Genomic DNA, 25374 nt, shown 5'->3' on the forward strand with positions numbered 1-25374 from the left:
GGCTCCCAGAGGATCATGCTTGGATGAACAGTGCCATATAGAGTGTGGTCATATATTTTCTATCACTGAATCAGGGGGATGATTGAATCAGATATTGGCCCTCTAAACTTAATGAAGTTTAATGACCTGCTTAAGTTTAAGTTTCTAACTAAGCCTTCTGATGTCTAGTTGCAGGTTCCATCCTGTCAAGTCCCTACCACCTACGATGTCATTATTTTCTGCTCTGAAAGCAATATATTCTCATACATTATCTTTCTATTTGCTATAAAGCATACTATCTTTTTCCATTTCTAATATTTCTGACATATATATTCAGTATATATATTTCAAGTTTCAGTCATAGTTTTATATTAATAAAATATATTATTTAGGAATTTTCAGACAAATTTAGACTGTGGAACATAAAAAGAAATTTCAATACTAAACTTTCTACTGAAGAAAAAATAACCACAATTTTGTTTAGCACACTTTTTTTTCAAAATTACAGTAAATGCAAGGCCTCTGGTTTGTCAACTAATGGATATCTGCCATAAATACCATTTAAAAAATAACTGGTAAGTGGTCTCAGAAGAACACATGACTCTTGCTCTCAAGGTCATGAGTTTGAGCCCTATGCTGGGTGTAGAGATTGCTAAAAATAATAATAATAATAAACTTAAAATAATAACTGGTAAGTGGTAATATTCATTTCTATTGGTGTCACTGTCTAGTCTACCAGAATTAATAACAATTTATGAGTTGGGCATAGGCACATCTTTAAAAATCTTTAATCCACTAATTGATAATTACTTAGGGCAAAACTTTAATATGAGATTTTAGGAAATTACCCCTCCTTTATTCCCACATCTCTGACCTTTCGTATGCCTTTGTACAATAGCTTATAATCAGTTTTCTTTCTACCACTTCCTTTGTAAATGGTTCAGAGAATACTGAAAAAAGGCTCTTACCTCATGCTTATTGTTTTAGTACTAAAACAACTTATATTCCAACCTGTGTGCAGGAAGACTACATTCACATACTACAGATTCCTTGGTGACCTAGAAACCTTACCTGAAATCTTTGGCACTCACTCTAGTGATTTCCATGTCTGTTTCTGGCTCTCTCAGGAACTAGAATTGGGGTGAAAATGGGGGAGAAACACCCAAGGGTACTAAAAATCTTCAAACAACATCAACAAGTGTCAGCAATGATAACTAATCCCAACTACCACACAGCAGGGTCTTATGTGCCTTACAGAAGCACCATGCTGGGGCGCCTGGGTGGCTCAGTTGGTTAAGCGACTGCCTTCGGCTCAGGTCATGATCCTGGAGTCCCGGGATCGAGTGCCACATCGGGCTCCCTGCTCAGCGGGGAGTCTGCTTCTCCCTCTGACCCTCTTCCCTCTCGTGCTCTCTGTCTCTCATTTTCTCTCTCTCAAATAAATAAATAAAATCTTTAAAAAAAAAAAAAGCACCACCACACTGCCCCTTATCCCTGTCACTGTTTGATTCTGTCCCCTTTGAGTTTTCCTCACAAGGCAAAGTACAAGCAAAACTTGACTTCCTTTTGGGGTAGCTAACCATGCTTCTGAACTGTGGAAATGTCGGTTCTCACTCTCTGTCCATTCATAGGGTATGCTCAGTTCAACATTCACTCTGGCAGACACTTACCAAATCCATTATCAATTGAAGAAAAAATATGCTTTGCTTTGTCATATTGAGAACATACCTGTGAAGGGCAGATGGTAAATGACTGCCACAAAACACAGGAGAACTACCACCCCTTTCCTTTCCCAAGTCAGCCTACAGCTGTGGCTGGCACAGTGACTCTGGAGAGTGGTCAAGCATTTCCCATGAGTGCCTGTTGCACTGCAACACCAAACCCCTGGAGATGGTTGTGTCCTGCATCCTGTACCCGTTCTTCAAGTCCTTGAATCTGCACTAACAGTTACCCATCTAGGGCTTTCCTGACTTGCCAGATGGAAGAACTATAAGCGTCTTCTGTTTCTAGGAGGTTAGAGGCAAGACAAACTCATCACATTTAACAAGCAATTGCCATTTTGATATTTGTCTTTATTTCTATGTTTGTTTCTCTTCCAGTAACTAAGATTTATTTAATATAAAGATATATTTTTAAGAGTTTTACACATTAATTAAACAGTAAATAAAACAACCCAAAGAAAACATACCACTATTATCCAGATTTTATAAATGAGAAAAATAAAGATACAGAGAGGCTAAGGAACTTGAGAACAGATATATCAAAAACGTCCATTTTCTCTCAAAAGTTTGTGGCCCTAACTGCCATGTGATGCTAATTCATTTACTACTTTCTCTGTCTGTCGGTTCTTCCTCTGCCTCTATTTCTATTTAGATCACAGAACTAGAAATTTCTAGGTTCTCCAGGCATCTCATACAGCCTCATGTATTGAAAAATATTTTAATTAAACTGTTCATCTTAAAATTAAAAGCTTTGAGATTTATTGTATTCAAAATCTTTAAAAATGAGTGAAAGCTGGCCTTAGTATATAGTATTTTCCCTTAGAAAGTTTAGGTGGTACACCTCCAAAGCCAAACACTTCACTGAAAAGTGATACATTTTATAAACTGTGTTTTACCTCAGAGTCCCCAGAAAATGGGAGAAGGCACATCTGACCTTGAAATCCCTGCTGACCTTCTTAGCCCCTTGTAAGAAATAATCTAGCACTCTGTGCACATGTGCCTTTCCTTTTTTTTTTTTAATTTTATTTATTTGAGAGAGAGAGAGAGCATGGGAGGAGGGGAGGGTCAGAGGGAGAAGCAGACTCCCCGCTGAGCAGGGAGCCCGATGCAGGACTCGATGCAGGACTCGATCCTGGGACTCCAGGTTCATGACCTGAGCCGAAGGCAGACACTTAACCAACTGAGCCACCCAGGCACCCCGTGCCTCTCCTTTCAATATCTGCTGAAATTGTCGCTGGAGGGATTGAGAAGGAAAGTGAGTAAGACAGAAAGGACACTCGTGCTAATTCTATCCAGATCCTGACATTCTATATTAGAGGAAATAAATCATGTATATGTTGATTTTAGAAAAGGTTTGATGAAAGTTCTGGCACTTAAATGAATCTACAGCTTGTTTCCAGCATGAAATGAATGTTTTAACTAGTGTCTTACTCTGCCACAGGTCAAAAGAGATTTCCCTTTTCCTCCCCCTGGGGCTAGAAGCCCAGCGCTGCTCCAGGCACTGAAAGCAGAGAATGGCACCTGTGGCATCGTCCCTGCTCTCGGGGATTTCACACGATGTCACAGGAAGTTCAGCACCCTGCCACACAGGGCTTCCGGGGGCATCTCTCTGTTCGTACTTTAGCTTGTCAACTTTCCAGGTTTGAATTTTAAGTTGTATTAATTTTTCCACTGTCCGCTGCAGCTGTCATCCCAATAGCCTTAGAAACAAATACCCACATCTTGTCTAAGCTGGGGATCAAAAATTTAAAATAAATGAACAAAGCAATGGAGACCATCAATCCAAAGGAAATGCTCATTAAATTCTGACAGGGAAACCATCAATACTTGAATGGTTTCAGGGATTGTAATCAGATGCCTGATTAATGCAAAGCCATGTTCTGCTGGCAGCTTATGCAATCCTGAACAAAATGGCCTGATCCCTATGAGGTAAAAATTTAAAAGAGACATAGGACCTAGAAATAGCTTCTCTGCTAGAACACTTGATCGTTGAGAAATGTAGGCAGAGGATAAGTAGCTCAGCTGCTTCATTTCTCTGATGTTCTTGCAATAAAGGCTTGGCTGACTGCCTTTTACATATTTTTTTTAGGGGGTTATTGCATTCAACTTGACATGAAACTGTAGTTTTTACTCAAGAAGGGCAGGGTGATTATTTTTCATTTGTAGAATAGAACCACTACTTTAGTTGGTGAATTGTAAACATGCTAATATTCATTCCCCGAGCTCTACTGCTAGAGGTTTTCCTCACACATTAAGACTTCCACTGGCTACAATTCTAATATCCTTCACTGAAGGTAAGCAACACTAAAATGTGAATACTGCTTTACAGACAACCCAAGGCCCTGGTTCAGTTGCTATTTGACTGGGCTTGCGTAGAGAAGTAACGTGAAAATCTAAGATACCATCATTCCTTCACAGGCAGCTAGGTGAGCAATTTACCATTTAAAAAAGACAAGAAAAGGGAAACAGCTACCATATACTGAGCCCGAACACACCATAAAAGCTAAGTGTTCCGTTTCATCATCAACACCATCAATGACTATGACAGAACTGTGCTAGGTTATATACTTTCTAAAAATTATTCTTCACAAATAGGTGAGATAGGCACTACTGTTATTTCTATTTTTACAGTTAAGGAAACCGAGTCTGAGCGAGACCAAATGACTTGTTCTACTTCCCTCAGCTAGTCAGCTGTCCAGTCAAAATGGGAACTCCGGTCTGTCTGATTCCAAAGCTAAACTCTTGCCTGGTCCCAGCTGCTATTAAGATTGAGAAGCTAACTCAATGAAAACTATTAGTTTCCTGCACAGCATGGAAAGTCAGTGTGCAGTCACTTCTGGGTTAAATAACATATTTAAACTTTACTTGCTTATTGTAACAAGTCACAAGGAGGTAACTGTATAATTACAATATGGTTTATTTTTTAAAAAATAAGAATGGAGTCTCTATTTTTAAGTTTTAAAAGATTTGAGAGTGAGCGAGCAGGTGCACGTGCAAGCAGCAAGGAGGGACAGAGGGAGATGGAAAAGCAGACTCCCCGCTGAGCAGGGAGCCCAATGCTGGGCTTCATCCCAGGACCCTGAGACCAGGACCTGAGCTGAAGGCAGACGCTTCATGGACTGAGCCACCCAGGTGCCCTTGGAGTCACTTTTAATATTAAACCTGTCATTTTTTTTTTTACTTTGTTTTTGTTTTGTTTTTTTTTTACTTAATATCTCATCAGCATCCAAGTTAGCATATACTGATCCAACATTTTCTCATAATTGCATCCTACTTCAGGAAATGGATAAACCACCTCATCTACACATTCCTGTACTAGAGGGCATCAGGTTGTTCCCAGATTTTGCTCTGACAAATGCTGCTACTGTAAACAGTCTCCATATATGTACACACATACATACACACTAACAGATGCACATATATACATATGTGTATATATATGTATGGGTATGTATACACAAACATGGGACTTTATATTTTTATGTTCAATTAGCCAGTATATAGTACATCATTAGTTCTTGATGTAGTGTTCAGTGATTCATCTGTTGCATGTAGCACCCAGTGCCCATCACAACATATGCTCCCCTTAATACCCACCACCTGGTTACCCCATCCCCTCACCCCCCTCCCTTCTGTAACCCTCAGTTTGGCTCCTGGAGTCCAGAGTCTCTCATGGTTTGCCTCCCTCTTGGATTTCTTCCCATTCAGTTTTCCCTCCCTTCCCCTGCGGTCCTCTGCACTATTCCTTATGTTCCACATATGAGTGAAACCATATGATAATTGACTTTCTCTGCTTGACTTATTTCACTTAGCATAATCCCCTCCAGTTCCATCCATGTGAATGCAAATGGTAGGTATTCATCCTTTTTGATGGCTGAGTAATATTCCTTTGTATATATGAACCACATCTTTATCCATTCATCTGTTGAAGGGCATCTCGGCTCCTTCCATAGTTTGGCTATCATGGACATTGCTGCTATGAACATTGGGGTGCATGTGCCCCTTCTTTTCACTCCATCTGTATTTTGGGGGTAAATACCTAGTAGTGCAATTGCTAGGTCGTAGGGTAGCTCTACTTTTAATGTCTTGAGGAACCTCCATACTGTTTTCCAGAGTGGCCGTACCAGCTTGCATTCCCACCAACAGTGTAGGAGGGTTCCTCTTTCTCCACATCCTCGCCAACACCTGCTGTTTCCTGTCTTGTTAATTTTTGCCATTCTAACTGGTGTAAGGTGGTATCTCATTGTGGTTTTGATTTGAATTTCCCTGATGCTGAGTGATATTGAGCATTTTTTCATGTGTCTGGTAGCCATTTGTCTTCTTTGGAGAAATGTCTGTTCATGTCTTCTGCCCATTTATTGACTTTATTCTTATTGATTTCAAAAGTAGAATGGCTGGCCAAATAAATTAATACAACTTTTTCTGAATGATTTACTTTTCACACCCACCAGCAATGTAGGAGATTAGACATTTCTCCAGATCTTCTTTACATCCAACTCACTGATATTTTTAGTTTTTGAAAATCTGATAGTAAAAAAAAAAAATCTATTTTAAATTTCTTAACTAGTTAAGATGTAAAGATAGTATAGTTACATTTTACTTTCTACTATTTATTAGGTGTTGCTTTTTCTATTTGGTTGTATGATTCATTAAGTTTTATAAGGTCATGGTATAATAGTGTCAGGGGCTATGAAAATATCAAGTTTTACCCTATTTGCATGCTAACAGTTTAGTGTAGTTTTGTGAATGCTGGCAGAAGACAGGATGCCTGGGCCAAGACAAAGGGCATGCTTTCTTACACCACACGAGGCATCATGAGCATCAGCATGTTTGTGTCAGTTCTTCTTGCCTCCAAGTCCACAATGGTGCCCAGATGGGTCCAGATGATACCTGTATCTGAATTTATATCTTGTCTTTGTCCTTCTTCCTATGGTCCTTGGTCTGATGTGTACTATTCTAATGTTAAATTCAATATAATCACATGGAAATCACTTCCCTAATTTTGGATACAATTATTGCTTTGCTCCTAGTCAAAATGAAAACAGCTATTGCCTAATTGATGTTTTATGAAAACCTGTGTCCTTTACTTCCGTTGTTTCTGCCTTGACAAAAGAGGAATTAAAAAACCTAAAAAGGGAAGCCCATGGGAACTTTTGCTCAATTAAAATAAAGACTTAAGGTTCAAAACTCCTTTCTATCAATGTAATTGCTATAAATTCAGAGGATTAGCAGTATCAGGCCCCTGCATATGGAGGGGCCTGAAGACCCACCAGAAGACCCAGAGGCTGAGGCAGATCCATGTTTTGTGGGGCTTAAAGCTTCTTTAACCGAGGAGGAGGGGTGTGCTTGAATATAAAATTATAAACACAACATGACTTTGGCCTGCACAAATTTATACAGCCCATGTCAGTTGAGGCCCTAGAGTGTCAGCTATTAGCTTCACAGTAAATCTGTTCTATCTGGTAAAGGATGTGAAAGAGAAGGTTGAAGCTAATCACAATTTGAAATTTTTGCTTTTCTAGGCCATAGTGCTACTTTATAAGCTCAGCTAAATGTGTGGCATTGGTCCCTCATGGAAAAACGGTCCATAGCTTCTGCCCTTCCTGACCTTGGATTATGCTGACCAGCAGTTCAAGTCAAATGATGTTTTGTTGAGTATACCCACTGGGTACAAAAATTATCACATCAGATCAAGCAGGATTACTCCAGTGCTGGGTGTGTGGTTGGTGGGGGAAGGGATTGGATACTATAGCAATTCATATGTCAGGTGCCTTTCTGCGACCTCCCAAGTGTTTGTAAGGGTAAAATCTGTGCCAAGTGGATATGAAAGGTAAAAACAGCAAGAAAAGAGTTATAGAAGTATCAGAATATAAGGAGTGATATTTAGGAACGTACATGAAAAGAAACGAGGATAAAGTATTTTTAGACAGCCTTAGTTAATCCTTTTTCATCTTTCTGATTGTTTTTATGTGTCCTATTTCTTTTTAAATTAAATTTGGTAAAGCTGCCTCCTTTCCTCAGATTTGCCCCAGTCACTTGGTTCATGTTTCACAGTTACCTGTAAAAAATAAACCAATAATAATGAATGCCTAATAATCACATGGTACTCTATAAATCACTGATACAAAGATTACAACACTCCCTACCTTTACAGTCTTCTTACAGAAATAAAACCAGTACACAGATATCTCCAAAGCTAGATTTGAGAGACCAACAGTTATTTGAGTTTAAATGAGAAAGGCTTCTTAGTTGTAGCAGCATTTAAGATGCCTAAATGATGATGAGGTCGTCTGAAACATAGACACACACAATATTCTAGGCAGCTGAAGGGGCAAAGCCTTGGGTGTGGGAGAAGAGGCAGAAAATTCCAAAGAACAGGAAGGGAGTCCAGTTTTAGCTGGATGATACGATAAAATTAAAGCAAGACAAGTGTGGTACTTTATCACTGAGATCTTACACTCCCGTCAGGTATAAACACTAATGTGATCATGAATGGGAAGCTGCAGGGGAATAGATGAACGGGGAAGTAATTCTGGAAAGGGGTATGTAGAGCAGAGAAAAGACAAGGGAAAGTAGTGGGAGGGCAGGTCACAGAGTACACAATAGGTTTGGAGGCAAAATAGCCATTTAATCTCCTTGCAGAGATTAAATCTCATAATGGGAACAGGAGGTGCAGGGAGAAAGAGTGATAGCTTTCCAGGAATCTTGCAACTTTGGGATCCTACAGGACAACTTATTTTACTAGTACATTTATCAGGTTGACTTTTTCATGCTCTTTTTTCTTTAGTATTTTAGATAGATGGCTGCCCTGATGCTCTCTTTCTCTTCCCTTATTCTGTGCCTTCACTTATCAGAAGCATCTGTCATTTTCCTCAGCTTGGTTAGTGGCATGGTAGATTAAAGCCTGCTAATCTCACAGACACTGTGTCGTGTTTCAAAAGCAAAAGAAAGCTCAATTCTTCTTAAGTGGTAGATGTCTTCCCTGAGATTAAGACAAGAAAGTACACGTGATAAAAACATGCAAACATCAATACTATCAACTGCCTTCAAGTGTACAAAAAAAAAAAAAAAAAAAAAAAAGCGCACCAAGAGATAGCTCCCCAGGGAAGATGGGGCAAGAGGAGGGGGCTATTGTCATGTGATAATGCTATGCAAAATCTCCATGACCAAGGATAGTCAACACACTGCAGAAGAATTACTATGTGATTTGGAAGACAGAAGGATATTAAAGGTCCAAGACATTGGTAGGGGCCTGGTATACCAGGGAGTTTCCCATCAACCATGAATGTCCTGTTCCTCCATTTTACCTCTTCACTTCCAACTTGTTCTCATCATCACAGCCATACCCACAAACAACTGATGGATTCAACAGGAAAGACATTCTTATGCTTGTAAAATATTATACAGCATAATCTCCTCCCCATGAAGTGTTTATTTCCATGTATTTTCTTACCTCTAAGTTCTGTAAGGCAAAATCATACAATCTTGAGTTTACCTATAAAATGTCAACAGATTCCTGCCAGTCATGATTAAATGTCAGTCAAAAGTTCACAGTAATTGGTATCTGTGCCAGAGAAGGGGATCACACTTGACCTGAGAGTAGATCTACTTGGCACCATTTGGAAAGGATTTAACACTTTGTCACTAAAACTGGCAGATTTGTTCAAAATTTCAGTGTGCCCCTTGCTACTTATTATGGTGGAAATAACCACTTCAGGCTAGGAACCAAGTTTCTAGAAGTGCTCCATACCTTACTGATTTTGTGATACTCTGCAGGGTTGTTTTGAGTATCTAGTGATACAAAGTAAATAAAAATATCCATAAACTGTAAAGCCCTATGTAAATGAAATTTCTTACATAATTATTAGTGCAAATGCCACAATTTCCTGTGGCACTCAAATCCGGGTGTTGGTGGAACTTTAGAGAAGGACATTAGAAATGACTGGTTTCAGAAAATTCCTGAGGCATCCAGATTTTCTCCATGACATGGCTAGTATTTATCAGCAGCACAAGTACCATTCAGGGGTGAGCAAGCAGTTTTTACTTCATAAGAAACTAAGTCAGAAAATTGTGAGAAAATACAACCAAAAAACGTACCTAGGTTTGGTTGGACTAAAGGCTTATAGTTTGGAGATCTCTTTTAGAAAAATATGAAATCATAAGTATATAATTTGGTACAAAGTACACATATATTTAGACTAAGGAAAGAAGCCATAATAAATTACAAATTAAAAAAAAATGACAACACAAACATACAAATTTCAGGAAAATGCAGTAAGTGCCTGACATATAATCCAAAGACATGTTTTCCTATTTTTGCTGTATACTCTTATTACCCTTTTAGATAGCCATCATTTTATGCTATTTCCATAGAGAAAGCACGATGACAATTCAGCCTTTCCTTTAGCATAGCTGATTGCAATGTTTTTTATTATTTATAATAGAAATGTATAAAACATGGTTCTTCATATTTAGATGTATTCTTTGCTGTTTCAGATCTGTGCTCTCCTTTCGGGGATTCTAATAAATTTCGTGATCTCTTTAAAATAATATGCAGAGTACATTTGTAATTGTATGTATTCATTATTGAGAATATTCCTGACAGGAGAGAACTTCTGTTTAGATTTGATGTCAATGAGAAATGAATCTTCTGCTTGCAATTTTACACATCCACTGTTTGGAAAAATTTACCACAGACTGCTTCTGGCTCTGTACATCTAACTTTATTTATCTTAAGCTGCCCACATATGTACTATGACAGATGCTGGGGGACCTGTTCATACTGTGGTATGACCTGCACCTTCCTGACATGGTGCCATGTGCATTGGTTCAATGGGTAACTTCTAGAAGCAAGTCCCATCTTGAGTCATGGATGTGACTGTATCTTAAATACATATCCTCAACTGCAAACAAGAATACATGTCTATCCAAACTAAATGTATTCATGACTCTACTTCTCATCTACATTTCAAAAATTCCCATAGTCATAAAAACACTGTCATACAAGAGGGGATGGATTTAGGAGCATGCTAGTGGAAGGAGACAGCAATCTGGAAGGGGTGGGTGTCAAAATATCTTTCTTTGCCAATATTATAAAACCATATGGCCATATGCAAACACTACTAAGGCCACTTCAGTCCTAGGCCCAAGCAAATAAGGGCCCTAGAGCTGAAGGTCAATTAGCCTCATGGTAAGTCTGCCTCTGAATCAATGATATGTGAAAACAAGAGACAAATATTAACTGTATTCACTTTTTCCATTTGTATCACAAACGAATGTCAAGTCTAGTTCAGTGATAGGTGACAGTTCTTCAAGCTTGATTAAGGATCAGGGTGTAAGGTCAAGTAGATACAATAAAAGGAAGTTTAATCAGGAAAACCAAGTAACAAAGTTGAAATTCTAATGGAGATATAGGGAGAATCAGAGACAAGAAATGGGAATAACAAGTCAATGATCACAGTTCAGAATCACTGGGCATGAAACCACAGAAGCACTATATCTAGAGATACTTTCTTCATTGGAGTCTTCTGATAACATCTAGGTATCACAAACTCACATAGCCCAAGACATAAGAACCTGTCCACTCCAGGAGTATAAAACAGAAGACGTGCCGGTATTGGTCTAAGTTGTTAAACCATGACATAAACTTCTAATCACTCTGGTTTAGACACTCCAGTGGATTCACCAGGAATTTCTTTCAAATGAGACTATCACTGAGGAACCCAGCTAAGGAGATGCTATGTCATTAGTGCCTCAGTGGGACTGCAGGTTATTACACTGACTTATTTTTAAACATTTTCTTTTAGTATTATCAGCCTTTTTGAGCTTGAGAATTTACAGTCACTTAGGAGGGAGAGTATCCGAATTTTTTTTATTACCAGAAAACAAACTCCGGTTCCTCAGTTTTTTCCCTCCTCTATGCCCAAAGAAACACATCACATTTCCTGAAAAAAATATATTATTGCATTTCTTTGGGTTCTAGCTCAACTCTGGGAAAATCATACCACTAGTGAGGGTTAGATCAGAGGTTCAATACTTAAGGTAGTTTAATTGCTACTCTCCTTGAAATCTCTTTTTCCTCGGAAAGACTACAAAAATCCACAGGGCTTGGACAGGAGTCAGAAAGCAAACTGAACTACACCTCCCAAAACAATGTTGTCCAAAGGGTGATCTTAGGTCCAGCTGCACTGCAATTCTCAAGGGTGCCTATTCAAAATGCAGAATCACTGGCTTACAAAAGCTTTAAGGAACCAGTCTATGCATGTGGTATGTGTGCCTAAACAAGCACTCCAGGGTATTCTTATGACCATTGTGCTAACTCATGAAAGTGGTAGAAACTTCCATAAAGGAGTGGGGATGGATTTAAAGTGGGTCCTGAGGTACCAACAAGACAGCTCAAGGAATGGCCTCAAGTGTTAAGTCTAGAGTACACAGAATCTCAAAATGAGGATGCTCATGCATTTTCATCCTCCCTGAGCTAACCCTCCCACAGATAAATGTCTTACACGTCAGAACACCAATTCAACTTCACTGCTTCCCATTACCGCTCCCCTACCTTTCTTTTCTCTTTTTGTCTGATGCAACTTCATTTTGGGTGTTTCCATGGCCCTCACACTCATTCTGAACTCCCAAGTCTGAAAGGGATCTCAAATCCAACCAGTGCTTTAATTCCCTCTGCCATATTCCTGAAATATTTCTATATGTCTTTGGGTAGATTGACTCTATTCAAAGGGAACTCTGGGGCTGCTTGTTTCATTTTTAGACACTGCTGATCATTAGAACCATCTTCCTTATCGCAAATCAAAATGTCTCTCTATAATTAGCACCGTTGGTCATAGTTCTGACTTCTGAAAATATATTTCTGGCAATTGCATTCCCTTTCCACATGACGGTTTTGGCTACTTTCTTACTGATGAGTATTTAGCTTTAAACATTTTGTAATGTATCCAGGATGAAGGTACTCTCTGAATATGAAATGAGAGTTAACAGTCTCAGTTGCCATTCATATGATAATAGCTTCATAGCAACACGCTAATTAGATAAAATCTCTCAAGACCCCCCCCACACACACACCGGAAAAATAACCTGTATCTAGAATAAACCAGCCAAAAGCCTGAGGAAACTTGCCTTTTTTGTTTGTTTCAGTAGTGGTTCCCAAACCCGGGCAATTCTTGCCCCTAACCTGCCCACCATTCCTTCCTCATCTTGAGGACATTTGTCAATGTCTAGAGACATTGATTGTCACATTTGGGAGAGAGGTGCTACTGCCATTTACTGAACAGACGCCAGTGATACCACTAAACATCTTACCATGCCCAGAACAGCTCCCCCCAACCTTCCCCACAATAAAGGATTATCCAGACCAAAATGTCAAGTGTTGAGATGAAGAAACCTTTGTTAGAGAACCCTCAAAAAAGCCAACATAGAAAAATGTATGTAATGATTACTTGCTACTCACTCTTTCCCGGGATTCTTTTCAAAATGGCTGAAATTTTCAGACTCCATCACCTTTCACCTGGAAAATTGTTCATATATTTTTATGAGTTAGGACAATCATTGATGATGTTCTCAGTCACTTAGACATTTGTCTTAGTGTTAAAGAGATAAATACTGGCTATTTGGGCATATTTCTTTGAATGTTTTGCTTATCTATCATCTGTAACTACCCTGAGATAATCAATTCTCCTCTACTTCTAAAGTAAAATAAATGTCAGTAGAGGTTCTGGCTTTGAGGTCAGATATTCAACATAAACTCAGAGTTCCACAAACTCTGCCTTTAACTCTACTCCAATGAACTAAACATTAATATAAGTATGTTCAAATTACATATTAAATATGAAGACTAAAGTAATTTTTAGACATTATTATTTGAGTTTTATAATCATTCATGAAATATTTAATGTGTGCCAGATACTTGGTCAGATGTGTGATAAGATAGAGAAGACATGATCCCTAACTTTAATAAAAAGTCTGATGAAGTCAAAAATAGAAACTGTTTACTCAGAGCTAATGACTTTTCTTCTAATTCCACCAAAAAAAATAAATAAGAAGAGCCCTTCTTTATTCTTCTGCCACTGAATCTTCCAGCCCACCAGCATCTGTAGCCATGTATGCTCTGCCTCCATGTTGACACAATGGATTCATTGTGTCTTCTACAGGCCATCTTCTCTCACATACTGGGTCCTGTCTGCCTACTCTAGAGCTTTTCTCATGCAATTATTTCCCCTCTCTTCTCCTTCATCACATCATCATTTCCTCTCTGTTATCATAAAAGCATGTTACAGTATCTATCCAAGGCAGCCCCCCAGTCTCATCTCTATCCCCGTCCATTTCCAATCTTCCTTTGCCTTCCCAAACTCTCAGCATCATTTGGTACAGCCCATCACTACTTCTTCCTTTAAGAATCTTTTTTTGTTTTTTTTAACTTGGAACCATGTTCTCCTGATTTTTTCCTTACCCACGTAGCTACTACTTCTCAGTCTCCTTTACTGGGCCCTATTCATCTCCCCAACCCTGAAATGCTGTAGTGTCACTTACTCTAAGTGATCTCATCCATCCCAATGGCCTTTAACACGTTCTAATGCTGATGACTCCCAAATTTGTATCTTCAGAGTGAATTTTACCTCTGAATCTTCATACTTGTTCTAGGATATCTAATGGGCATTTCTAGCTTAGCAAATCCAAAACTGAGCCTTGATTCTCTCATCTACCCTTGTCAAACATGTTCTTCCAAAGGTCCCTGCCCTAGCAGTCATTGCCATAAAGCATCCAGTTTCGCAGGTAAAAACCTTGATGCCACCCTTGATTTTTCCATATTTCTCATAATTTTTCTTCCAATCCATCAAGAGAATCCTGTTAGAACTATATCCCGATAATATCCTGTTCAAACCTAACCTAAACCATCTCCATCTCTCTCAGGTTCATTACCTGGTTCTCCAAAAGAACTTCTACTCTGGTAAATCAATTTTTTTCCCATAGTAGCAAAAGTTTTCCCATAGTAGCAAAAGAAAATCTCTTAAAATGGAAATTATGTCCTATCACTCAGATCCTGGATACCCTGCAGTAGTTTTCTAACACTGAAAATAAATTCCTAGATCTTTACTGCAGCCTATTAGATCCTAACTTAGCTGGCTTTGGCTATCTTCCTCCTCTCATTTTCTCACTGCTCATGACACTTTGTTGGCCTCTTTGCAAGTCTCAAATACTCTTCCTCCTTAGGATCTTCATACTCACTAATTCCTAAAACAATCTTCCCACAGATAAAAGCATGGCTCATTCTCTCACTTCATGCATACCCCTGCTCAAATGTCATTTCCTAAGAGACAACTCTCTCAAAAAACAACTTTTCTCTTTCCTTATACTCTCCTATAATTTTCTTCCTAGTGTTTATTATTAACTGATATAATTTACTTTTATATTACCTGTTTATCCCACTATTATATAAACTTCATAACCACACAGTTATTTTGTTCTTGGCTCTATTCTAGTGCCAAGAACTGTGCATGGAGTATTAGCCATGCAAGAATTTACTAAATTACTAAATGAACTTGTCTCCATATTCAGCCTGGTATCACCTAGAAAGTATAATCTCAACTTTTGTAAAACTCTTCTCATTTACTTATTTACCAACATTATATTTTTGGAAGCAGTATACCTATGTTGCTTGTAGTTAACTGAAAATAAACATTCATTTATAATAACCCCTATATTTAAGCAAATCTTACCTAAGGTGGGAGCAGACAAAATATAACACAGTAAATATAATGCCACAGCACATCAATTAAATACAAGTCAACAATTAAAATCATTACCAATAGATCACACTTAAATTATCCTAATTTTTAAAATTTTAAATACTAAGCAAAAACTTACAAGAGTTTGTATGCTTTTTGGATGAAACAGAATGACCCCTAGATGTCATTTTAGGGGTAATTTGAACTCGTTGAAAGCAATTGTAGTATATCTAATGGCTTTAAACAACATTTTGATACAAGAAGCAATATCTGTCTTTTCTGAATTAGGTTTTGATGTATTGCCTGACATCTAGGATTTGAAGTTTTACAAGCTGACAACACTGAAATTTCACTTTGTCAACAGCAAGTGGAAACATATATTTGAGAATCATCTTAATAACTGTGCAACATAAAAAATAACGCAACATATTTTAAGAAAAAAGAAAAAGAAGAAGATAGCAGGAGAGGAAGAATGAAGGGGAGTAAGTCAGAGGGGGAGATGAACCAGGAGAGATGATGGACTCTGAAAAACAAACTGAGGTTTCTAGAGGGGAGGAGGGTAGGGGGATGGGTTAGCCTGGTGATGGGTATTAAAGAGGGCACATTCTGCATGGAGCACTGGGTGTTATGCACAAACAATGAATCATGGAACACTACACCAAAACAAATGATGTAATATATGGTGATTAACATAACAATAAAAAATTAAAAAAAAAACCCTGAATGTTAGTGAGTCATAACATGCAGAGATAAATAGACTATTCTCACTGTTCTTGTATAGCCTTAGATTAATTGTCAAACTTCCAGAAGCACTAAAAATGAGTGAAGAATATCTTGCCTCAATCTTGCTAAGAATAAAGATTCTGACACTTATTTGGCATTAGAAAGGTCACTAAATGTCTTTTAATAGGGTATTAGAGCACTGGATTGGGAGGGAACAGGCCTGGCTTTTAGTCTTTGCTCATTCACTAAGTAGTTGTATGGCCTTGAGCCTCAACTTCATTTTTCTAATAAAAGAGAGCAGTGAAATAAAATAACTCTCCTTTGTGTCTTCCACTTCGGACCAATTTCCATTTAAGTCACAGAACTACTTATCAGAAGAGCTGAGATTTGAACTTGTATCAGTGAGGATAGGCAAGGTTATGCTGGGAAAACACCCTCCAATTTACGGTGGGTTAAAATATTAAGTCTATTTCTGACTCATGCTACATGTCCGCAGGCATGGCATACTCTTGATGGTCATTCAGAGACCTAGTTAATGAAGGTGCCATCTTGCCATGTATCCACTATCAGTGAGGCAGGAAAAAGGGAAAAGGATACTTGAAGCTTCTGCCCAGAAGTAACACACACTTTCTCGTATTTCATTGGTCAAAGTCGTAAGCATACACTTAACTTCCAATGGAATGGAGAAATGCATCCCTCTGTGGGCACGGAAGAAGAACCAGATTATTTTTGAGGACCTCAAATGACTGCATAAAAACTAATCTGAGTCAAGAAACCATGCTGTTCACTTCTGTGTTAGAGGGAAGCTTGTTAGTACTTCCTGGTATACAGTAGATCAACAGTGCTATCTGTTTCTCCTAAAAGTTTACTGAGAAAGAGGAGGAAAAAAGACATAAATGAAGATACATACTGCACGTAAGGACATTTAAGTCTCTTACTTGAACACATGATATAAAATACATTCATGATATAAAAATATATGCACTATGTATGATCCTATAACTGATTTGCGATTGAATAGATTACAAGAGGAAACTTAAACTTGTAATAATCCTATCATGTGAAAAATTTTTAAATATTGCTATCAGACATAACCAATAATATAAAGAAAGTCAAAACAGGACAATGACAAAAATACCAAATTTTGTGAGTTTTTAATTGTTTTAAGAAAATAGGTGATAGTCAATTCAAAAGCATGAAATTATCTATAATAGAAAGCATGTAATTCTCATCTTTATCCCCTAAGTCATCCAGTTGTTACTCCATAGGACAACCACTGTTTTTAGTATGCTATCTTTAGAATTTATGGAGATTTTTATTTATGTGGTATAGCTGAATTTACCAACCTTTTATAGGTTCTGTTTTTTGTTGTTTTGTTGTTGTGTTTTGTTTTGTTTTTGGTCATTCCTTAAAAGGTATTCTAATGCCAGAAATATACAAAAAAAACCAAATCCCATGGTTTTCTAGTACTTCTATGGTTCCTTTTTTCATTTTAGTATGTATGAAGCACATATAGAATTTATTTTTGATGAAGAATATGAGATCAGAATGATGTGTTATTTTCTTATAGTTAGGTATCTGATTGTTTCAATGTTATCACAGAATTCATTACCCTCCACGGATTAGAAATGCCATTTTTATTACATACTAAATTCCTGTGTATTTCAGTTTATTAGGTCTTAAGTTTTCAAATCAATCTTATGAGCAATATTTTAAAGTCAGCATTTACTATATTGTGACACATTTCAAAAAAACTTAAAATATTTTTACTTAAAAAGTCTGTGAAAGGAAGCATTTCTAGAATAGTAGAGTAAGGATCTCCAAAACTCTGATTAAAAAAAAAATCAACTAGAATGGAAAAGAAACTCAAAATCAACTCTTAGAACTCTGAAAATTAACCAATAGTTTGCAATAATCCAGGGAGCATTTATTCAAGAAAACTGGCTGCATCTTGGTAAAAGCAGTAAGCTGTGTGAGGCTTTTTGTTTGTGTTTTTGCTTTGTGATATTTTTAATTTGCCTTGTTTTCATCTGCTCTATCTCTGTGATCTCCATGAAAGCCAACAGCCTTTCAATACACTGTGAAAACCATCAACCCAGCAGCCACTTGCTAGGGAAGAATGGATTATGGAGCTCCCCAAGCAGCCCCACTCCCAGAGAATTGTCAGTTGAATAATCTGGCAGCTCTCTGAAAACCACTACTCACAGGACTTCCATTTATTTGACCTGACTCAGAACTTGCTCAGTGATAAGAACCCTTTCTTTGGGGTATTTAGCTAAAACAATCAGGGACAATTGTATAAAATTAGTTCAGGACAAACAAATAGCTAAACTAGTGAAGGAGAGATCTGATTTCTGGAATGAATGCGTATATTAAAGATGTCCAGTTTTCAACAACAGAAAAATCATTAGATGTGCAATGAAACAGTAAAGTATGTCCCACACATAGGGGAAGTTAATACAAACTGTTCTTAAGGAAGCCTAAATGTTGGACCTAATAGACAAACACGTTGAATCAAATATTTTAAATATGTTCAAGGAACTAAAGGAAATTCTGTCTAAAGAATGAAGAGAAATATAAGAAAGTGGCCTCACCAAATACAAACAATAAAGATATACATTAAAAAAATAGAAAACTAGAACTGAAAAGCAATGACTAAAATAAAAACTACCAGAGATGATCAACAGCAGATAGGAGCTGGCAGAAGACATAATCAGCAAACTTGAAGATAGGTCAGTTGAGACTGGTCTGAGGTATAAAAAGAAAACAAAGAAAAATGAACAAAGACTCAGAGACTTGTGGGACAACATATGCAAAATGAGAGTCATAAAGAAGAGGAGAAAGAGAAAGGGGCATAAAGAATACTTGAATACAACATAAAACTTCCCAAACTTGATGAAAAATTAGTTTACCTATCCAAGAAACTCAAACTCTAAGTAGGATAAAGTAAAGAAGATCCACACTTAGATGCATCATAGTTAAATGCTTTAAAGCCAAGGACAAAAAATCATGAATGCAACAAGAAAGACATGACTAATCTTGTACTCAGGACCCATAGTAAGATCAATAATTTCTCATCTTAAACTATGGAGTCCAGAAGGAAGTGGGATGCCATTTTCAAAATGCTGAAACCAAGAATTCTGTATAAGCAAAACTACCCTTCAAAAATTAAATTAAGATATTTGTTGGTGAACAAAATCTAAGAATTCATTGCTAGTAGACCTGTCTCACAAGAAATAATATAGGGAGTCCTTCAGACTGAAATTAAAGGCCATTAGAGGGGCGCCTAGGTGGCTCAGTCATTAAGTGTCTGACTTCGGCTCAGGTCACGATCCCAGGGTCCTGGGATTGAGCCCCGCATCGGGCTCCCTGCTCCGCGGGAAGCCTGTTTCTCCCTCTCCCACTCCCCTTGCTTGTGTTCTTTCTCTCACTGTGTCTCTCTGTCAAAAAAATAAATAAAATCTTCAAAAAAAAAAAAAAAGACATTAGAAAGAAACCTGAAGCTACAACAAAAAATAGGAACAGGGAAAAAGGTAAATATATAGGTACAGAAAAAAGAGGGAATAAGTGTATTTTTTGTTTTATTCTCTTACCTTATTTAATGGCAACTGACTATAGCAATCATAAAACGGTTGACGTTTGTAATGCACAAAGGTGTACAAAAAAGCTAATGTATTATAAAGATGACAACAGCACAAAGGGTGAAGGGGAATATAGATACACTGAAGCAAAGGTTCTGTAGACAATTGAAATGAAGCAGTATTAATTTTAACTAGATTATAGTTAACATGTTAATTATAATCCTCAGGGCAACCATTAAGAAAATAAAAATTTAAAAAACAAGGACACTAAAAGGATATATTGGGAAATATTTAATGTAAAAAATGTAAGAACAGATAAAAAAAAGACAGGGCATATAGATATCAAAAAGCAAATTAGCAAAGTGGATAAAAAATATTATTCAACTAAATGCTGTTAAAAAGGACACTTTAAAAGACACAAATAGTTGGGGGTGCCTGGGTGGCTCAGTTGGTTAAGCACCCAGCGCTTGATTTCAGCTCAGGTCATGATCTCATGATTAGGAGATCAAGTCCCATGCATCAGGCTCCACACTGGACATGGAGCTTACTTACTACTCTCTCCCTCCCTCTGCCTCTCCCCCACTTCTCTCTCCCTCTGTAAAAAACAAAAACAAGGGGCGGAGCAAGATGGCGGAGGAGTAGGAGACCTAGATTTCATCTGCTCTCAGGAATTCAGCTGAATAGGGATCAAACCATTCTGAACACCTACGAACTCAACAGGAGATCGAACAGGAGAGTAGCAACAACTCTCTGAACAGAGAAGCGACCACTTACTGGAAGGTAGGGCGTGCGGAGAAGTGAATCCGAGGCGATATTCGGGAGGATAGACGGCGGGGGAGGGGCCTCCGCCGGCCCTTCTGGCAAGTGATAGAGCCGCGGAGCACAAAATCGGACCTTTTAGAAGTTGGCTCGGCGGAGGGACGTCGCTGCAGTGGCTAAGCGGGGGGTGGAATCCTCCCGGGACAGTGTGGTCTCAGGACCCTTGGGGTCACGGAGAGACCAGGGGTGCCTGAGTGCGCCAGAGCTCCCAGGTATCAGAGCGGGGAAGCCGGCTGCAGAGACGGAGCAGAGTCGCGGGCTCTCAGCTCGGGGTTGCCATAAACTGTGATCTGCGGCCCAGTCGGGGCACGGCTCCCCCAGCAGGGACCCAACAAGCAGCAGATCCAGGGAGACTCCCCTTCCTTCCCGGGGAGGAGCGGTGTGGGAACACACTGCAGGGATCTGCTGGGTTTGGAGACTACGTGCGGGGTCGGGTGCCAGAGATAGCAACGCTCGATCACAGGCCGGGTGAGCACGGAGTGCGGCCCGAGACCGGGGACACGGGAGTGACTGCTTTTCTCTGGGGACACACTGAGGAGCGGGGCCCCGAGTTCTCAGCTCCTCCGGGTGGAGATTGGGAGGCCACCATTTCTGCCCTGGTCCTCCAAAGCTGTACCGAGAGCTTGCAGGGAACAAAAGCTCCTGAGAGCAAACCGGAGCAGCTTCCTTAGCCCGGACCGACAAGGGCGGGGCAATTCCGCCTCCGGCAAAGACATTTGGAAACCACAGCAACAGGCCCCTCCCCCAGAAGATCAGCACGAACAGCCAGCAAGCCAAGACCAAGTTGATCGATCAAGGAGAATGGGAGAACTCCAGCGCTAGGGGAATACTGCACATAGATTCATGGCTTTTTTTTTTTTTTTTTTTACCATGATCCATTATTTCATCAAAGTTAATTTTTGTTGACTGTTTTTTTTTATTTTTCTTTTTCCCTTTTTCAACCAACATCTTATCAATCCCTTTTTTTAAAAAAAAAACAAAACATTTTTTATTTTTCATTTTTAGAGTCATATTTTATCCCTTCATAGTAGTTACCCTTATTTTTGGCATATATATATAAGTTGTTCTCTCTTTAAAATTTTGAGGTACAGTTTCTTCTAACAGATCAAAATATACCCTAAATCACTAGTGTATGGCTTTGTTCTAGTCTCCTGCCTGATCACATTCTCTCCCTTTTTCCTTTTTTTTTTTCTTAAATCTTCTTTCTTTTTTCAAACAACTTATCTTACCAAGACCTTTTATAAAATCTTTTATAATTTTCATCTTTACAGTCATCTTCCATCCCTTCATTGTATCAACCCTTATTTTGTACATATATGTCTTTCTTCCTTTAAAATTTTAGGAGGCACTTTTTTCTAACAGACCAAAATACGCCCAAAATCTAGTGTGTGGCACTGATCTATGCACTAGCCTGATCATATTTGATCACATTCTGCTTTTTTTGTATTGTTCTGTTTTTGTTTTTATCCTTTTTTTTTCCTTTTTTTTCTCTTTCTTTTTTCTTTCTTTCCCTTTCTTTTCCCCTGGTTCCAGGTCTTTTCTGATTTGTATACAGTATATTTGCTGGGGACGTTGTAAACCTGTTAGCATTTTGTTCTCTCATTCATCTATTCTCCTCTGGACAAAATGACAAGACGAAAGAAATCACCTCAGCAAAAAGAACAAGAGGTAGTACCGTCAGCCAGGGACCTACTCAATACGGACATTAGTACGATGTCGGACCTAGAGTTCAGAATCATGACTTTAAAGATACTAGCTGGGCTTGAAAAAAGCGTGGAAGTTATTAGAGAAACCCTTTCTGGAGAAATAAAAGAACTAAAATCTAACCAAATCGAAATCAAAAAGGCTATTGATGAGGTGCAATCCAAAATGGGGGCACTAACTGCTAGGATAAATGAGGCAGAAGAGAGAATCAGCGATATAGAAGACCAAATGATGGAAAATAAAGAGGCTGAGAAAAAGAGAGAGAAACAATTACAGGATCACGAGGGCAGAATTCGAGAGATAAGTGATTCGATAAGACGAAACAACATTAGAATAATTGGGATCCCAGAAGAAGAAGAGAGAGAGAGAGGGGCAGAAGGTATATTGGAGCAAATTATAACAGAGAACTTCCCTAATGTGAGAAAGGAAACAGGAATTAAAATCCAGGAGGCACAGAGAACCCCTCTCAAAATCAATAATAATAGGTCAACACCCCGACATCGAATAGTAAAACTTACGAGTCTCAGAGACAAAGAGAAAATCCTGAAAGCAGCTCGGGAGAAGAGATATGTAACCTACAATGGTAGAAACATTAGATTGGCAACAGACCTATCCACAGAGACCTGGCAGGCCAGAAAGGCATGATATCTTCAGAGCACTAAACGAGAAAAATATGCAGCCAAGAATACTATATCCAGCTAGGCTATCATTGAAAATAGAAGGAGAGATAAAAAGCTTCCAGAACAAACAAAAACTAAAGGAATTTGCAAACACGAAACCAGCCCTCCAAGAAATATTGAGAGGGGTCCTCTAAGCAAAGAGAGAACCTAAAAGCAGCAAAGAGCAGAAACGAACACAGACAACAGACAGTTAACAGTCACCTTACAGGTAATACAATGGCACTAAATTCATACCTTTCAATAGTTACCCTGAATGTAAATGGGCTCAATGCCCCAATCAAAAGACACAGGCTATCAGATTGGATTAAAAAACAAGACCCATCCATATGCTGTCTGCAAGAGACTCATTTTAGACCCAAAGACACCCCCAGATTGAAAGTGAGGGGGTGGAAAATCATTTACCATGCTAATGGACACCAAAAGAAAGCTGGGGTGGAAATCCTTATATCAGACAAACTAGATTTTAAAACAAAGACTGTAATAAGAGATGAGGAAGGACACTATATCCTACTTAAAGGGTCTATCCAACAAGAAGATCTAACAATTGTAAATATCTATGCCCCGAACATGGGAGCAGCCAATTATCTAAGGCAATTAATAACAAAAGTGAAGAAACACATTGACAACAATACAATAATAGTGGGGGACTTTAACACCCCCCCTAACTGAAATGGACAGATCATCTAAGCAAAAGATCAACAAGGAAATAAAGACTTTAAATGACACACTGGACCAAATGGACTTCACAGACATATTCAGAACATTCCATCCCAAAGCAACGGAATACACATTCTTCTCTAGTGCCCATGGAACATTCTCCAGAATTGATCACATTCTAGGTCACAAATCAGGTCTCAAACGGTACCAAAAGATTGGGATCATTCCCTGCATATTTTCAGACCACAATGCTTTGAAACTAGAACTCAACCACAAGAGGAAAGTCGGAAAGAACTCAAATACATGGAGGCTAAAGAGCATCCTACTAAAGAATGAATGGGTCAACCAAGAAATTAAAGAAGAATTAAAAAAATTCATGGAAACCAATGAAAATGAAAACACAACTGTTCAAAATCTTTGGGATACAGCAAAGGCAGTCCTGAGAGGAAAGTATATAGCAATACAAGCCTTTCTCAAGAAACAAGAAAGGTCTCAAATACACAACCTAACCCTACACCTAAAGGAGCTGCAGAAAGAACAGCAAATAAAGCCTAAACCCAGCAGGAGAAGAGAAATCATAAAGATCAGAGAAGAAATCAATGAACTAGAAACCAAAAGAACAGTAGAACAGATCAACGAAACTAGGAGCTGGTTCTTTGAAAGAATTAACAAGATTGATAAACCCCTGGCCAGACTGATCAAAAAGAAAAGAGAAATGACCCAAATCAACAAAATCATGAATGAAAGAGGAGAGATCACAACCAACACCAAAGAAATACAAACAATTATAAGAACATATTATGAGCAACTCTATGCCAGCAAATTAGATAACCTGGAAGAAATGGGTGCATTCCTAGAGATGTATCAACTACCAAAATTGAACCAGGAAGAAATAGAAAACCTGAACAGACCTATAACCACTAAGGAAATTGAAACAGTCATCAAAAATCTCCCAAGAAACAAAAGCCCAGGGCCAGACGGCTTCCCGGGGGAATTCTATCAGACATTTCAAGAAGAATTAATACCTATTCTCCTGAAACTGTTCCAAAAAATAGAAATGGAAGGGAAACTTCCAAACTCATTTTATGAGGCCAGCATTACCTTGATCCCAAAACCAGACAAGACCCCATCAAAAAAGAGAATTACAGACCAATATCCTTGATGAACATGGATGCAAAAATTCTCACCAAAATACTAGCCAATAGGATCAAACAGTACATTAAAAGAATTATTCACCATGACCAAGTGGGATTTATTCCTGGGCTGCAAGGCTGGTTCAACATCCGCAAATCAATCAACGTGATACAATACATTAACAAAAGAAAGAGCAAGAATCATATGATCCTCTCAATAGATGCAGAAAAAGCATTTGACAAAGTACAACATCCTTTCTTGATCAAAACTCTTCAGAGTATAGGGATAGAGGGTACATACCTCAATATCATAAAAGCCATCTATGAAAAACCTACAGCGAATATCATTCTTAATGGGGAAAGACTGAGAGCTTTTCCCCTAAGGTCAGGAACGCGGCAGGGATGTCCACTCTCACCACTGCTATTCAACATAGTATTAGAAGTCCTAGCCACAGCAATCAGACAACAAAAAGAAATCAAAGGCATCCAAATCGGCAAAGAGGAAGTCAAACTCTCACTCTTTGCAGATGATATGATACTGTATGTGGAAAACCCAAAAGACTCCACCCCAAAACTGCTAGAACTCATACAGGAATTCAGTCAAGTAGCAGGCTATAAAATCAATGCACAGAAATCAGTGGCAT

General features: G+C 38.4%; 1 long non-coding RNA gene across 2 annotated transcripts in view; it reads right to left on the reverse strand.

Annotated features, from left to right (window-relative positions):
* The window catches only part of LOC141370728 (uncharacterized), a 491014-nt gene that overhangs the window by 209609 nt on the left and 256031 nt on the right, over positions 1-25374 (reverse strand). For both annotated transcript variants that reach the window (XR_012375031.1, XR_012375030.1), the window contains one exon: positions 13159-13215. This is a non-coding gene — a long non-coding RNA (uncharacterized lncRNA). The remainder of the gene's footprint in view (positions 1-13158; positions 13216-25374) is intronic.

The sequence above is a fragment of the Callorhinus ursinus genome, unplaced genomic scaffold (assembly GCF_003265705.2).
Source record: "Callorhinus ursinus isolate GAN/ISIS: 27379988/994484 unplaced genomic scaffold, GSC_fseal_2.0 scaffold2, whole genome shotgun sequence".
Taxonomy (NCBI): domain Eukaryota; kingdom Metazoa; phylum Chordata; class Mammalia; order Carnivora; family Otariidae; genus Callorhinus; species Callorhinus ursinus.